This window comes from Sapajus apella, unplaced genomic scaffold (genome assembly GCF_009761245.1).
Source record: "Sapajus apella isolate SASKATOON/1434 unplaced genomic scaffold, GSC_monkey_1.0 scaffold390, whole genome shotgun sequence".
Lineage (NCBI taxonomy): Eukaryota > Metazoa > Chordata > Mammalia > Primates > Cebidae > Sapajus > Sapajus apella.
In genome coordinates this window covers 53,009-68,775 of record NW_022437327.1, presented here as the reverse complement: position 1 = coordinate 68,775, position 15,767 = coordinate 53,009, and the positions used below count along the sequence as shown (strand labels likewise).

The following is a 15,767-nucleotide window of genomic DNA, read 5'->3' as shown; positions in this document are numbered from 1 at the left end:
CCACTCCCCAGCAGGAACAGTGCGGCCCTGGATAGCACCCCCAACCAACTCCCTGTCTTGGGCAGTGCAGCCACGGATAGCAATCCAAACTCCCTCTCCACCTTGGGAAGTACCACCATGGATAGCTCAGGTAGCCCAACAGCACACCCAACCTGCCCCTGCCACAACCCAGGCAGCCCAGAATAGCACATTCACCCGCTCTCTGCCAGGCAGTGCAGATCCCTGAGAGCACCCAACCCACCTGCTGCCTCCCCACCACTCAGGCTGTGTATCCGGCCCCAACAGTGCCCCCACCAACTCTCTACCCCCTTCCACAGGCGGTCCAACCCTGTGTAGCTCTCCCAACAAGCTCCCCCACCTCTGTCTCAGTGTAGTCCCCATGGCACCTTTACCGCCACCCCTCCTCGCCACCAACAGTGTGGCACTCTATAGAAACCCTAACCCATCCTGTCACCAACATTGCAGTCCCAGATAGTGCCCCTAACCCACTCCCCATGTGGGCAATGCAGCCTTGGATAGTGCCCCCAGCCAGCTCCCAGAAACAGGCAATGATGTTCTGGATGTCACACCCTCCACCCACTGGGGGCAATGTAACACCTGATAGCACCCCCAACACACCCCTCACCACTGGCAGTGTTGCATCCCATAGTGCCACCAACCCACCCCCAACAAGAGCGTTGCAGCACCTGATGGCTCCTCCAACTCACCCCCCACCTAAAGCAGTACATCCCCGGATAGTGTCCAAAAAATGCCCCACTGCTGCTGGCAGTACCGCTTGGGACAGGACCCATCCCACCCCCCAGCAATGAGCAGCACACCCCAGGAAAGGGCCCCCAACCCTCTCCCCTAAGGGGGGCAGTGGCGCCCCAAATAACCCCCCCAACCAGCCCCACCAACACCCTGGATAGTGCCTGCTGCCCCTGGCAGGGCACTCCTAAGGCTTCCCCCATATGTCAGGCTGTGCGGGCCAGGATGGCGAACCTATCCTGCCATCTTTTTACCTTTCCAGCTGTGCTGTAGTCTCCGTCACCACCACCAACCGCAACAGCGAGGCGAGCCGATACTGCAGGCTCCAACCTCCAGCCTGGGCGGTGGGCAGCTACTCCTCCTTCTCTTCTAAGCCAGCTTGGAGCAGGTGGGCCCACGTACTCAGAAGAATCTGAAAGGGCGAGAACAACATGTACACAAAAAAACACTACAAATTAGCAGAAGAATGCAATCTAGAACCTGACCAAACAATTCTGCAGACGTAAAATCGAACAACAGATGAGAGATTAGGTCCTCAAAATCAACTATTCATTAGGAAACAAATTCACCAGGCAAGGTAGCTCACGCCTGTAATCCCAGCACTTTGGGAGGCCTAGTTGGGCAGATTACCCGAGGTCAGGGGTTTGAAACCAGCCTGACCAATATGGTGAAACCCCATGTCTACTAAAAATACAAATATTAGCCTGGCATCATAGTGGTGGGCATCTGTAGTCCCAGCTACTCAGGAGGCTGAGACAGGAGAATTGCCTGAACCCAGGACATGAAGGTTGCAGTGAGCCGAGATCGCGGCACTGCACTCCAGCCTGGGCGACAGAGCCAGACTCAGTCTCTTTAAAAAAAAGTAGAAATGTCGGTGTGGTTGTAGAAAAAGGGGAACTCATACACTGTAGGTGGAAATGACAATTAGGGTACCCCAGCTCAGAGGGCCATGGGGCTCGGAGGGACCCAGGTCCAGGGCTTCACCAAGGGCTCCGCCTTCCCGGCAGGGTCCCGGAGGCTGCCACGGCCAGGACCCTACAACCGCTCCCACGCGTACGACTGGGGCCCAAATGCCCACAAGGAAGTCAGGACCGCAAAGCAGGGAGCCGCGGAGAAGCAGGGAAGCCTGGAGGAACCCCGGTGGGATACAAGACCCCACCACTTACTGTAGAGACCTGCCTCCTCCTCCACCATCACTTGGAAGCCGCCAGGGCTTCTCCGAAGAATCTCGCTCCGACCACGCCGCCGCTTCTTCTCCTTCCGACCGCGCCGCTGCTGCTTCTCCCCTGACTGCGCCGCCGCTCTCCCGGATCCTCGCAGGAAGTGCAGTCCGGCTTCCGTAGGGCACGCACGCCGGCAGCGTCCCTCGCCTCAAGCTGAAGCACCACCCCCTCTTAAAGGGGCCGCAGCTCTGACTGGCCAGAACTGCCACGGATTGCAGCACAGGCTGAGCCTCTGTCCAGCCCCAGGGGTGAACTAAACGCCTCCTGTCTCTCATCCTCCCTGACCCTTGGCCCTAGAGGTGGCAGGAGTGGAGCCTTGTGACCCCAGCCCTGAGATCAACTCCTTTTGCCTGCGGAGTGCCCGGGATCTGCCCTGGCTTCCTCTGGACCTCAGCTTCAAGATCTGCCAAGGAAGCGGCCTGGAGGGAACTCTGGGCTCCCTCAAGCTGGGCGCCTCAGGATCCAGGGTGGGCTCCCTTGCCCCTCTGCAGAGGGGACCCAGAGAACCACGGAAAGCTGCGGGCTGGAGACACAGTCCGGAGGGAACCAGGGCCTCTTCAGCCTCCCTGTCCGCATCTGTCCTGTGGGAGCCCAGGGGCCTTGCTAGGGCCCAGACACCCGTGGCCTCATCAGGGCTGCCTGGGTCACCCAGCTCCCCAGGAGACAGGCAAGGGCCCTGGGGCCCAGCGCTGCCCCACCTCAACTCCATCTTGGGTCAGTGCCCTCAAAGGACCCTGCGGATTGGACCCAGGCCCACCCCCTTCTGACCTCAACAACCCATCATTTACATTAGGTATTTCTCCTACTGCTGTCACTTTCCTAGCCCCTCAACCCCTGACAGGCCCTGGTGTTTGATGTTACCCTCCCTGTGTCCATGTGTTCTCACTGATCAACTCCCACTTATAAGTGAGAACATGTGGCGTTTGATTTTCTGTTCCTGTGCTAGTTTGCTGAGAATCATCGTTTCCAGCTTCACGCATGTCCCTGCAAAAGACATGAACTCATCCCTTTTTATGGCTGCAGAGTATTCCATGTTATATATGTGCCACATTTTCTTTATCCAGTCTATCTTTGATGGACATCTTCATTAGATCCAAGTCTTTACTATTGTGAACAGTGCTGCAATAAACATATGTGTGCATGTGTCTTTATAATAGAATAATTTATAATCCTTTGAGTATATGCCCAGTGATGGGATTGCTTGGTCAAATGGTATTTCTAGTTCTAGATCCTTGAGGAATCGCCACACTGTCTTCCACAATGGTTAAACTAATTTACATTCCCACCAACAGTGTAAAAGTGTTCCTATTTCTCCACATCCTCTCCAGCATCTGTTGTCTCCTGACTTTTTAATGATCGCCATTCTAACTGGCGGGAGATGGTATCTCACTGTGGTTTTGATTTACATTTCTCTAATGATCAGTGATGCTGAGCTTTTTTTCATATGTTTTGTTGGCCACATAAATGTCTTCTTTTGAGAAGTTTTCTTTCATATCCTTCACCCACTTTTTGATGGGGTGGTTTGTTTTTTTTCTTATTCTTCCTATGTGCTCTCCACTACGCCAAACACCTTACCTATGTAATTACTTCATCTCCATGAGTTAGATATATTTATTCCTATGTACAGATGAGAAAACTGAGTCATTTGCCCAGCAGTACAGAGTTAGTGGGTCATGAAACCAGGACTTGAACCCAAGACAACTAGCTCCAAAATCCACACTCTTGACCTGTTGACTTTGCTTATGAACTAGAGGGTACGTTAAGATGTTTCTTTTTTGTTTCTTTAAAAGGGGGACAGTTTTTGTAAAACTCTCTAGTGGAAGGAGTTTATTTTCTTTAAAAATGAAAGCACTTAAATCTATGAAATTTTACCTCTGGGTAATTTGGGGTGAATTTGGCCAGAAGTCGCTTGGATATTTGGATTGCTCTAATTTTTTATTGCCTAATTTGTTTTCCTATATTTAATTTCCTGGGTTTTTTTTTTTTGTTTTTCATTGTCAAATGGAAGGGTTTTTTTTGAGACAGGGTCTCACTCTGTCACCCATGCTAAAGTGCAATGATGCAATCTTGGCTCACTGCACCTCTGCCTCTCAGGTTCAAGCAATTATTCTGCCTCAGCCTCCTGAGTAGTTGGGATTACAGGCACGTGCCACTACACCCAGTTAATTTTTGTATTTTTAGTAGAAACAGGGTTTCACCATTTTTGGTCAGGCTGGTCTTGAACTCCTGACCTGTTGATCCACCCGCCTCAGCCTCGCAAAGTGCTGGGATTGCAGGCATGAGCCACCACACCTGGCTGGTTTGCTTCTTTAGACTTGTATTACATTATGGCCAAAGAATGTGGCTCATGCCTGTAATCAGACATTTTGGGAGGCTGAGGCAGGATGATCTCTTGAAGCCAGGAGATTGAGACCAGCCTGGAAAACAATGTGAGGCCCTGTCTCTGCAAAAATAAATAAATAAACAAAGATAGAAAATTAGCCAGACAAGATGGTGCACACCTGAAGTTCTGGCTACTTGGATAGCTGAATCAGGAGGATCACAGGAGCCCAGGAACTCAACGCTGAAGTGACGTCTGATCATGACACTGCACTCCAGCCTGGACAATACAGAAAGACCCTGTCTCTAAAAAATAAATACATAAAAATTAAAAATTAATAAAAACAGATTTTAAAAAGGGTGTGGCCTGCATAGTTTCTGCATTGATGGATTTAAGACACTTTTCTTCATGATCTAAGGTAGACTCAGGTTTTGTAAAACTTCGGAAGCCCCGATAAAAAGGTTCATTCCCTCTTCATACAGGAAGTGCCTAGTGCTCCCTGATATATTAAATATAAGACTTTCAAAAAAAGGAAATTCCAATTTTTTCTTAAATTATTTAAAAAATAGAATAGCCTTCTCCATATTAGATGTTTAATGCAAGCAACATACTTAGACCGTAGAAGAGGACAAATATGTCTGAGTGATTCAAAAGACCCGAGAGAGCTCAGCCATTTGCAATCAGATATTTCAATACTTGCAAGGCTTTTTACTTTCTCATGATGAATAGCCCTAAATATATAAACCTCCCTGTAAAAGACTTTGGCTTCCTCTGCTTTTTACATAATTAATTTGATATTTGAATTTTGGCAAAGGATTTCAGGTACTGGCTTTATTTATTACCTGAGATTAGATAAAAACATCACTATTACCAAGCCATACGAGGTTTCTTCCTAAAATAATGTGCAATTTTTCAAGTAAGGATCACTTTGTCCTGACATCAAAGTCTCCCAAACAGTATATTATGCATAGAAGCCACTGTCCTCCTACTGCTTCCTCCCTCCTTTCTCGTTCCCATCTGCTATAACCACCCCCTGCCCTTTAGCCGACTCCTAGCAATTCTGCCTTCTACCAACTGTGACATTTATAGCATGAGACCAACCTAAAGAAGAAAAAGGGATTACTAAAGGATTCATCATCAAAAGTAGGCCAAAGAAGAGAATGTTCTCAGGCACCAACTCTGTCACTTTGCACACTCTGTATGATCAATACTGACAGGTGGATGGGTGCCTGAGGACCACAGGCTTGCTTTCATTTGAGATGGGAAGATTTTAACACTGGGGAAAGGCTAAGAGGGCTACAGTCAGAGAAAGGCCCTCAGGAGGTCGTTAAGCTCTCCCTAATCCCTTTAGTTATCTCTGTGCTCTCAGAGGCACCCCCTGAAAGGATCTGTCCAGAACCATCCGAAGAATGAGTACAGATTTAAAATGGTAAATTCTGGCCGGGTGGTGGCTCATGCCTGTTATCCCAGCACTTTGGGAGGCAGAGGCTGGCAGATCACTTGAGGTCAGCAGCTCGAGATCAGCCTGGCCAATATGGTGAAGCCCCATCTCTACTAAAAAATACAAAAATTAGCTGGGCGTGGTGCCGGGAGCCTGTAATCCCAGCTACTTGGGAAGCTGAGGCTTGAGAATCTCTTGAACCTGAGAGGCGAAGGTTGCAGTGAGCCGAGATTGCACCACGGCACTGCAGCCTGGGCAACAGAGCAAGACCCTGTCTCAAACAACAACAATAGATAGATAGATAGATAGATAGATAGATAGATAGATTGATAGATAGATGATAGATAGATAGACGATAGATAGATAGATAGATGATAGATAGATAGATGACAGATAGATAGATAGATAGATAGACAAAATTCTAATACCCATTCTCCCAGCTTCACATGAAAGGCTAAAATCCAAAAACATGGAAACACAGCTTTCTCTCCAAAACTAAGCCAATGGTCAAACTACAGCCTAAATCTAGAAGGAACTGACCCAGCAGAGTGGCTCACACCTATAATCCCAGTGCTCTGGCATTTCATGAGACCAGAAGTTCAAGACCAGCTTGGGCAGCGTAGTGAGATCCCAGCTCTATGAATAATTAAAAGGTTAGCCATGGTGGTGCCTGCCTGTAATCCCAGCTCTTCAGGAGGCTGAGGCAGAAGGATCACTTGAGCCCAGGAGTTCAAGCCTGCGCAACATAGCAAGACAGCATCTCTACAAAATATTCAAAAAATTAGCCAGTCATAGTGGCACAAACCTGCAGACCCAGCTACTTGGGAGGATTTCTTGAGCCCAGGAGGTCAAGATCACAGCTGCAGGGAGCTGTGATTGCACCACTGCACGTCAGCCTGGGAGACCGAGGCCCTAAAAACAGAGCAACAACAACAACAACAAAACCCACAACTAAGCCAATGGTCAAACTAAAGCCTAAATCTAGATGGAATCCCTATATCACAGCCCAAACTATAAGGTGTGTCCTGGTTCTACCTCATGAAACAATGACAGGCAGCCTGCAAGGCTAGCAGAATTCTCAGGCAACCTCTACTATGTCCCCCTCAGTCTTCATATACTAAGAAACACACTTTACTAGGGCACTCTGCAATTTCCCCCATCCTACCCCCCACTCCACTCTATCTCACCTTTCTTCATAAATGTTGATGTCCTGACAAATCAACTCAACAAAAGCCAAACTAATATGAAATTGTGGGGAGTGGAGGGAATGGCAGTGACAAATTTTTGAGACAGCACGCATGGTGACATGATGGTTAAGAGCCCAGTCTCTGAAGTCTCTGAAGGGGTGAATCCCAGCGTTACCACCTACTAGCTGTGCAAGGATGGGCAAATACCTTAACCTCTCCAAGCCTCCTTCCTCTCTGTGAACTAGAAATGTTAACAGTGCCTATCTCACATTTTAAAACACATGAAGTCCCTGAAGAATGCTTAACCATAGTGAGGACTCAGTTTATTATTTCTAGACTTCAAGCACCTTACAAATAGTATCTCATATTATCTCGTTTAATTATCTCAAAGATGCTTTGAGCTCCACTGTATGGATGAACAAACTGAGACTTAGAGAAGCTCTGTAAGCAGCTCAAGACAATGGAGCTGGTGGGTGGAGCTGGGGCTTCACTTGAGATCTGACATCAAAGCTCAGGTTCTACCAGAGCACCACAATACCTGCCTGGGGGATGTAGTCTCCATGAGTAAAGAACTGGACATGGAGACAAAGAAAACACCAACCCTGGCAACACCAAATAGTGATGATGGCTGTTTTTCAAGTGCTCTGTTGGTTTAAAACAAGGAATAGCTAGACAGAGACAAAGAACAAGATGTCACAGGTGAAAGCTGCAGCTATACAAATATATATTATACACTGGGCTTCTGAATTTGTTTCCCCCTGGGGGAGTGCAATTAGAAAATGTTTCCTTCCTGCAGAATGCAATTTGGAGATTTTTTTCAAAAAACTAAAATTAGATTTATCATTCCATCCAGTAATGCCATTACTGGGATATACCCAAAGGAAAATAAATCCTTCTACCAAAAAGAAACCTGTGAGTCACATGTTTATTGCAGCACTATTCACAATAGCAAAGACATGGAATCAACTTAGGTGATCATCAATAGTGGATTGGATAATATGGTACATATGCAGCACCAGGAAATATTATGCAGCTGTGAAAAAGAATAAAATCATGTCCTTTGCAGCAACATGAGTGCAGCTGGAGGCCATTATCCTAAGTGAATTAACTCAGGAACAGAAAACCAGACCCTGTATAGTCTCACTTATAAGTGAGAACTCAATATTAGGTACTCATGGACATAAAGATAGGAACAAGAGATACGGGAGGAGTTGGGGAGAAAGACTGAAAAACCATCTATTGTGCTGGGCATGGTGGCTCATGCCTGCAATCTGAGCACTTATGGAGGTCATGGTGGATCCTTTGAGGTTAGACATTCAAGACCAGCCGGGCCAACATGGTGAAATCCCATCTTTACTTAAAAAGCAAAAATTAGCCAGGCGTGGTGGGTGTGCACCTGTAATACCAGCTACTCAGGAGGCTGAGGCAGGAGAATCTCTTGAACCTGAGAGGTGAAGGCTGCAGTGACCCTAGATTGTGCTACTGCACTCCAGCCTGGGGGTCAAAGAAAGACTCAACTTCAAAAGAAAGAAATAAACAAAAGAAGGAAAAAGAGAAAGGAAGGAAGGCAGGAAGGAGAAAGAAAGAGAGAGAAAGAGAGAGAGAAAGAAAGAGAGATAGAGAAAGAAAGAAAGAAGAAAGAAAAAGAAAGAAAGAAACAAAGAAAGAAGAAAGAAAAAGAAAGAAAGAAACAAAGAAAGAAAGAAAGAGAAAGAAAGAAAGTGAAAGAAAGAAAGAGAGAAGGAGAAGGAAGGAAGGAAAATAAAAGGAAATTTATTGGGTACTATGCTCACTACCTGGGTGACAGATCAATCATACCTCAAACTTCAGCATCACATAATACATCCATGTAACAAACATGCCCATGTACCCACTTGAATCTATTTTTTTAAAGCAGAAACTGTAGTAAGTGAAAGCCAGCTAGAACCTAGAACCTAAATTTGGAACATCATACATCAAACTTCTCTCTAGCCTTGGAAGTGGAACTCATCATACATCATTCAAGTGGACATAAGGTGCAGCCTGGAGCAATACACACTCCTATCTGTTGGTAAGAACTAGGTAGGGACAGCCCTTGCTTTAAAATAAAGGAGAAAACTGACATGGAGATGGGTAAAACCCTTTCAGAACCATATCCCAAAGTCTGAGGGGTGGAGCAAGCCTCAAAACAATTCAAGGACACGTGGACTTCATGAAATGAAGAGTAAAAATCTATAGTGAGAATCTCCTAAAGGAAAAATGAAATGGAAGTGGCAGGTGCCATGGATCATGCCTGTAATCCCAGCACTTTGGGAGGTTGAGGTGGGTGAATCACAAGGTCAGGAGTTCAAGACCAGCCTGTCCAAGATAGTGAAACCCCATCTCTACTAAAAATACAAAAAAATAGGTAGGCGTGGTGGTGGGTGCCTGTAATTCCAGCTACTCAGGAAGCAAAGACAGAAAACTGCTTGAACCCAGGAGGTGAAGGTTGCAGTGAGCTGAGATTGTGCCACTGCATACCAGCCTAGGCAACAGAGCAAGACTCTGTCTCACGAAAAAGAAAGAAAGAAAAAGCAAAGAAAAGAAAGAAAAATGAAATGGAAGATGAAAAGGAACATACGTAACATAGGCAAGAACTACATGACTAAAACATCAAAAGCATTGGCAACAAAAGCCAAAATATACAAATGGAACCTAATTAAACTCCAGAGCTTCTGTACAGCAAAAGAAACAGTCAATAGAGTGAACGAGCAACCAACAGAATGGGAAAAAATTTTTGCTATCTACCCATCTGACAAAGGGCTAATATCCAGAATCCACAAAAAACTAAAACAGATTTACAAGAAAAAAACAAACCCATCCAAAAGTGGGAGAAGGATATGAACAGACACTCAAAAGAAGACATATATGAGACCAACAAACATGAAAAAATGCTCACCATCACTGATTAGTAGAGAAATGCAAATCAAAACCACATTGGGATATCACCTCACACCAGTTAGAAAGGTGATCATTAAAAAATCTGGAGACAACAGATGCTGGAGGGGATGTGGAGAAATATGAACACTTTTACACTGTTGATGGGAGAGTAAACTAGTCCAACCACTGTGGAAAACAGTGTGGCGCTTCCTCAAGGACCTAGAAATAGAAATTCCATTTGACTAAGTAATTCCATTACTGGGCATATACCCAAAGAATTATACATCGTTCTATTGTAAGGACACATGCACACGTATGTTCATAGCAGCACTGTTTATAATAGCAAAGACTTGGAACCAACCCAAATGCCCATTGACGATAGACTGGACAACGAAAATGTGGCACATATACACCATGGAATACTATGCAGCCATAAGAAACGATGAGTTTGTGCCCTTTGTAGGGACATGGATGAATCTGGAAACCATCATTCTCAGCTAACTGACACAGGAGCAGAAAATCAAACACTACATGTTCTCACTCATAGGCGGGCATTGAACAATGAGAACACATGGACACAGGGAGGGAAACATAACACACTGGGGTCTGTTGTGGGGGCTAAGGGAGGAACAGCATGAGGTGGGGAGGTAGGGGAGGGATAACATGGGGATAAATGCCAGATGTGGGTGACGGGGGATGGAGGCAGCAAACCACATTGCCATGTGGGTACCTATGCAACAATCCTGCATGATCTGCACATGTACCCCAGAACCTAAAGTACAATAAAAAAAAGTTTTGCAAGGGATCAAAAAGCATTTAAATATCCACATGAAGATATTTATCAGCAAGACTGATACCACAAAAAAAAAAAATCAAATCATTGATACTAAGAATACATTGGAGAAGTTCTTCAAGAATGTAGAGGAAAAGGATAATGGAATGAAAGTAATGAGAATGAGAGCTCTGTGAAGCCCAATTTTAAAACTCCAATATTAATATAACACATTTTTCAGAATAGAGTAGTACAAGAACAACAAACTAATGGAGAAAAAAACAAATAGAAAATATCTTTTCTTGACGTTTAAAAAAATCATGTTGTATAAAAAGAAATCCTCACTTAGAAATATCCTAGCAGAATATGTATTAAAATGCTGGAAAACTTTAAACCATTCCAGGATCTGAGAAAAGTACTTAGAAATGAATGAAAATCAGACGGACCCTGGCTTTTCCTCTGTGATAGAAAATTCAGGAAAACATTAGAATACCATCTACACAGATGAGGGGAAGGGTTAGGAACCCAAATAACCAGAGATTTTGAAAATTGACTTTTGTAGTCTGACATCTGTGAAAATAACATAGTTGGCTCTTTTTGCTTTGAGAGTACATATCACCAATAAGCAGCTTAAGAAAAACATCACCTTAGTTCAACCATTATGGAAGACAGTGAGATGATTCATCAAGGATCTAGGACAAGAAATATCATTTGACCCAGCAATTCCATCACTGGGTATATACTCAAAGGATTATAGATCATTCTACTATAAAGACACATGCACACGTGTGCTTATTGTAGCACTATTTATAATAGCAAAGACTTGGAACCAACTCAAATGCCCATCAATGATAGATTGGATAAAGAAAATGTGGCACATAAACATCATGGAATACTATGCAGTCATAAAAAAGAATAAGTTTCATGTATTTTGCAGGGTCATGGACGAAGCTGAAAACCATCATTCTCAGCAAACTAACACAGGAACAGAAAATCAACCACCTCATTTTATCACTCATAAGTGGAAGTTGAACAATGAGAACACATGAACACAGGGAGGGGAACATCACATACTAAGGCTTGTTAGGGGATGGGGAGAAAGGGGAGGGAGGGCATTAGAACAAATACTTAATGCATGCAGGGCTTAAAACCTAGATGACGGGTTAATAGGTGCAGCAAACCACCAGGGCACATGTATACCCATGTAACAAACCTGCATGTTCTGCACATGTATCCCAGAACTTAAAGTAAAATTTAAAAAATATTTTAAAAAAGATCAGCCTGGACAACATGGCAAAACCCTGTCTCTATGGTATACACAAAATAATAATAATAATAATTAACTGGGAGTGGTAGCACACACCTCTACTTCTACCTACGTGGGAGGCTCAATTGGGAGGATCATGTGAGCCTAGGTAGGTCAAGGCTGCAGTGAGCCATGATCATGCCATTGCACCCCAGCCTGGAGAAAAGAGTAAGACACTGTCTTGAGAAGAAAAAAGATGGAAGAGGAACATAGGAGAGTCAGGAGACAGATTTGAAGTTGCTGCACTGTTGCCTTTGAAGATGGAAGAGGGGCTACGAGCTAAGGAATGCAGGAAGCCTCTATAGAAGTTGGACAAAACAAGGAAATAGATTCTCCCCCAGCATCTCCAAAGGTACGTAGCCCTGACAATATCCTGATTTTATCTTAGTAAGATGCATTTCAAACTCAGACCTCCAGAACTTAAATAAACTTGCATTATATTAAGTGGCTAAGTGAGTGATAATCGGCTACAGCAACCATAGAAAACTAATATAAAGACTAATAGATGCACAGTCGTTTCCCATTACCCACAGTGTTGCTTGCTGCAGTTTCAGTTCCCTGAGCACATCCCAAAAATATCAGATGGAAAATTCCAGAAATAAAACATTCAGTTTTCATTTGCATGCCATTCCAAGGAGCGTGATGAAATGTTACACCATCTCAACTTCCCCACCTGGGGCCATCAATCTCCCTTTGTGTAGCCTACCCACACTGTCTATGCTACCAATTCTATCAGGCACTCAGTAGCTGGCTCAGCTAACAGACTAACTATTGCAGTACATGCATGGGGCAGCAGCGGTGGCAGCCCTTGACACTGGCCCCAGTAGCATGGAACCCAGGGCCAGATACTGCCACAGTCATCCCGCACGTGCGGGAGGACAGGGCGCTCAGTCACAACTCTGCAGCTGCGCAGTGCCCAGTGCCCACAAACCTGTGCTCTGGGCTAGGGCCAAGGAAAAGTGGAACCTAGGGTGGGTTGGCGGTACACTCCATGACCCTCATGCCCTCAGGGAGCAGCCCCACCTAAATCTGCCATGGGCTCAGCCACAGCTGCCACCTGGAAATGGCACAAGTCAGTATCAGTGGCAACCCCTAGCCCTGTTCTCCCCCACAAGCAGCAGGAATCCCAGGGCCAGATGTCACCATAGTGCCTAATTTAGGTGGCGGGCAGTGCAGCTGCAAGGGGGCGGAAACCAGCACTCAGCCTCATTCCAGGGGCTGCAGTGGGCCCAGAGACTGCAACCACAAGCTCTGAGCTGAGCTTAGGCAAAGGAAGCACAGATTTTAGGGTGGGGGGAGGTGCCTTGGGCGATCCCCAGGCTGTCTGAGACCAACCCTGTGGCCTTCCGTGCAATCTGCTCCACCTGCCACTTATAGATGGCATGCGGCAGCAGTGGTGGCAACCCCTGATCCTGCCCGCCTCCACCAGCAACACAGACCCAAGGGCCAGCCCATGAGGCAGCGCCTAAATCAGGCCCTGCAGCAGGAGGAGGACTAGAACTGGTGCCAGCCCCATCCCAGTGGCTGCAGGGTACCTATCACACACAACCAGCGCCCCGGACCAAGCTCCAAAAGGAACAGAAGCGGGGGGAACCAGCGCTCAGCCCAAACCCTGAGGCTGCACAGTGCTCAGGGCCCAGACCCCATTCTCTGGGTGGGGCCAAGGAAGATGGACCTTAGGCCGTGCACTGGGCAATTCTCGGGCTGTCTAGGGTCAGCCTTTGCCTTGGGCTCAGCTGCAGCTGCCACCTGCATGTGGCCATGCAGCAGCCACAGTGACAACCACTGATGCTGCCCACCCACTCCACCACAATGAGGATCCCAGGGCTAGAAGCCTCCTTAAATCCTCACCCAGGTAGTCAGCCCTGCTGCTGCAGGAAAGCAGGAACCAGCCAGTTGGCCTCTAGGATCCAGCGGCTGCACAGTACCCAGCGACCACGACCCATCCCTCTGTGCATCGGCCAAGAAAGAGGGGCCCTAGGCTGGGAGGGCTGTCTGCTGGGCAGCCCTCGGGTCTTCTGGGACTAGCCCTGCCAGCTAAAGCCATGGGCTCAGCTGCAGCCACCCCTTGCAGATGGTGCACATCAGCAGCAGTGGCAATCCTGGACATGCACGCAGTAGCCAGCAGCACAGAACGAGGGGCCAGATGCCACCATGGCCCTATTGGAGGCAGTGAAGCCGCAGCTGCAGGAGGGTGGGAAGTGACGCTCAGCCCCATTCTAGTGGCCGTGAAGTGTAGAGACTGGCGGCCCAGCACTCAGGGAGCCGCCAAAGAGGAGCAGATCCTGGGGTGGGAGAGGGGTATTCCGTGACCCTCAGGCCTCACTCAGGTCTGAGACCTGCACTGCCACACTCTGCTGTGGGCTCTACTGCAGCTGTCACCTGCACATGGTGCAGCAGAAGCACTGGCAACTCCCAGCTCTGCCTGCCATAACCAGCAACGGGGGACCCAGGGCCTGAGGCCGCCTCAGAGGCTGCCACCTGGCCACCTCTGTACCCCTGTCCCTGCCCTGGTGGCAGCCAGCCACACTCCTACCTCTCCGGTGCTCTGTAGTCTCCGTTGCTGCCACCCACTGCAGCGAGGCGAGCCGTGGTGCCACAGGCTCCAGCCTCCAGCATGCAGCAGATGGCTCTTCCTTCTCCTGGCATGGAGCAGCTGGGTGGGCAAAGGCTGAAAAGCCTAGAATGGGACACAGAGAGTGGTAGTGTTAGACCCTCACCTTGTCATGCTGGCCACTGGGTGGCACAGGCCAGTTTAAGTGAAGGCACTCACGCCCTCCCTCCAAAGTCCATAGCATCTCTTTTTGGCCCAAACTGGCTAGGGAGTGGAGACTGGAGACACCATGGTGCCTGGGCTTCCCGCTCCACAGGAACCACTGGGACCACCCAGGCTGTGCCCAGGAAGCAGAAGCAGCAGAAACTCAGCCCCAGCCAGCCCTCCTCACCAAAGTGTTGGTTCCCATGTCTGAGACGTCCACCACAGGGCCCTGTCACCCCATGGTGTCTGCTACTGCATGCCTGGGCATCCTTGGCAGTCTCTGCAACACAGAATGTGAGGGCTCGGGCCTGGGAACCATGATGGGTCTGGGCGCCCTGCTGTGATCAGGATTTTCACAGAAATGTGTACTCACCATGCAGGAGGAGATGGCCCTTTAGAGTTTAGAGTCCAGGGAGAGGAGGACCACTCCTCTCTCAGAGACCACCGCTGTCACTGAAACCTCCATCGCCTGCCACCAGCAGTGCAGCTTCCAACAGAGCCCCTAACCCACTGGCACTGGCAGTATAGCCCCAGGATAGTGCCAACACCCCATCCCCCACCACTGGGCAGCGTAGCACACGATGGCAGCCACTAACCTGCCCCTGCCTTAGACACTGCAGCACTCGATGGCACCCGCAAACCATGTCCCTGCCATTGGCAACACAGACCAGGATAGCGCCCCAACCAACTCCCTGTGGTGGGCAGTGTAACCACAGATAGTGTCCCCAACCAGACCCCCAATGCAGGCAGTGATGCCTGCATAGGGCACCCAAACCATGCCCCACTGTGGGCACTGCAACCTGAATAGTGAGTGCCCTAACCCACTTGCTGTTGGGAACAGTGTGGCCCTGGATAGTGCCCCCAACCAACTCCCTGACTTAGGCAGTGCAGCCATGGATAGCAATCCAAACTCCCTCTCCACCTTGGGAAGTACCACCATGGATAGCTCAGGTAGCCCAACAGCACACCCAACCTGCCCCTGCCACAACCCAGGCAGCCCAGAATAGCACATTCACCCGCTCTCTGCCAGGCAGTGCAGATCCCTGAGAGCACCCAACCCACCTGCTGCCTCCCCACCACTCAGGCTGTGTATCCGGCCCCAACAGTGCCCCCAC

At 48.0% G+C, this 15,767-nt stretch overlaps 1 pseudogene; it reads left to right on the top strand.

Moving 5' to 3' along the window:
- The first annotated feature begins 1,696 nt into the window (after positions 1–1,696).
- LOC116545820 overlaps positions 1,697–15,767 on the top strand; it is a 43,951-nt pseudogene continuing 29,880 nt past the window's right edge.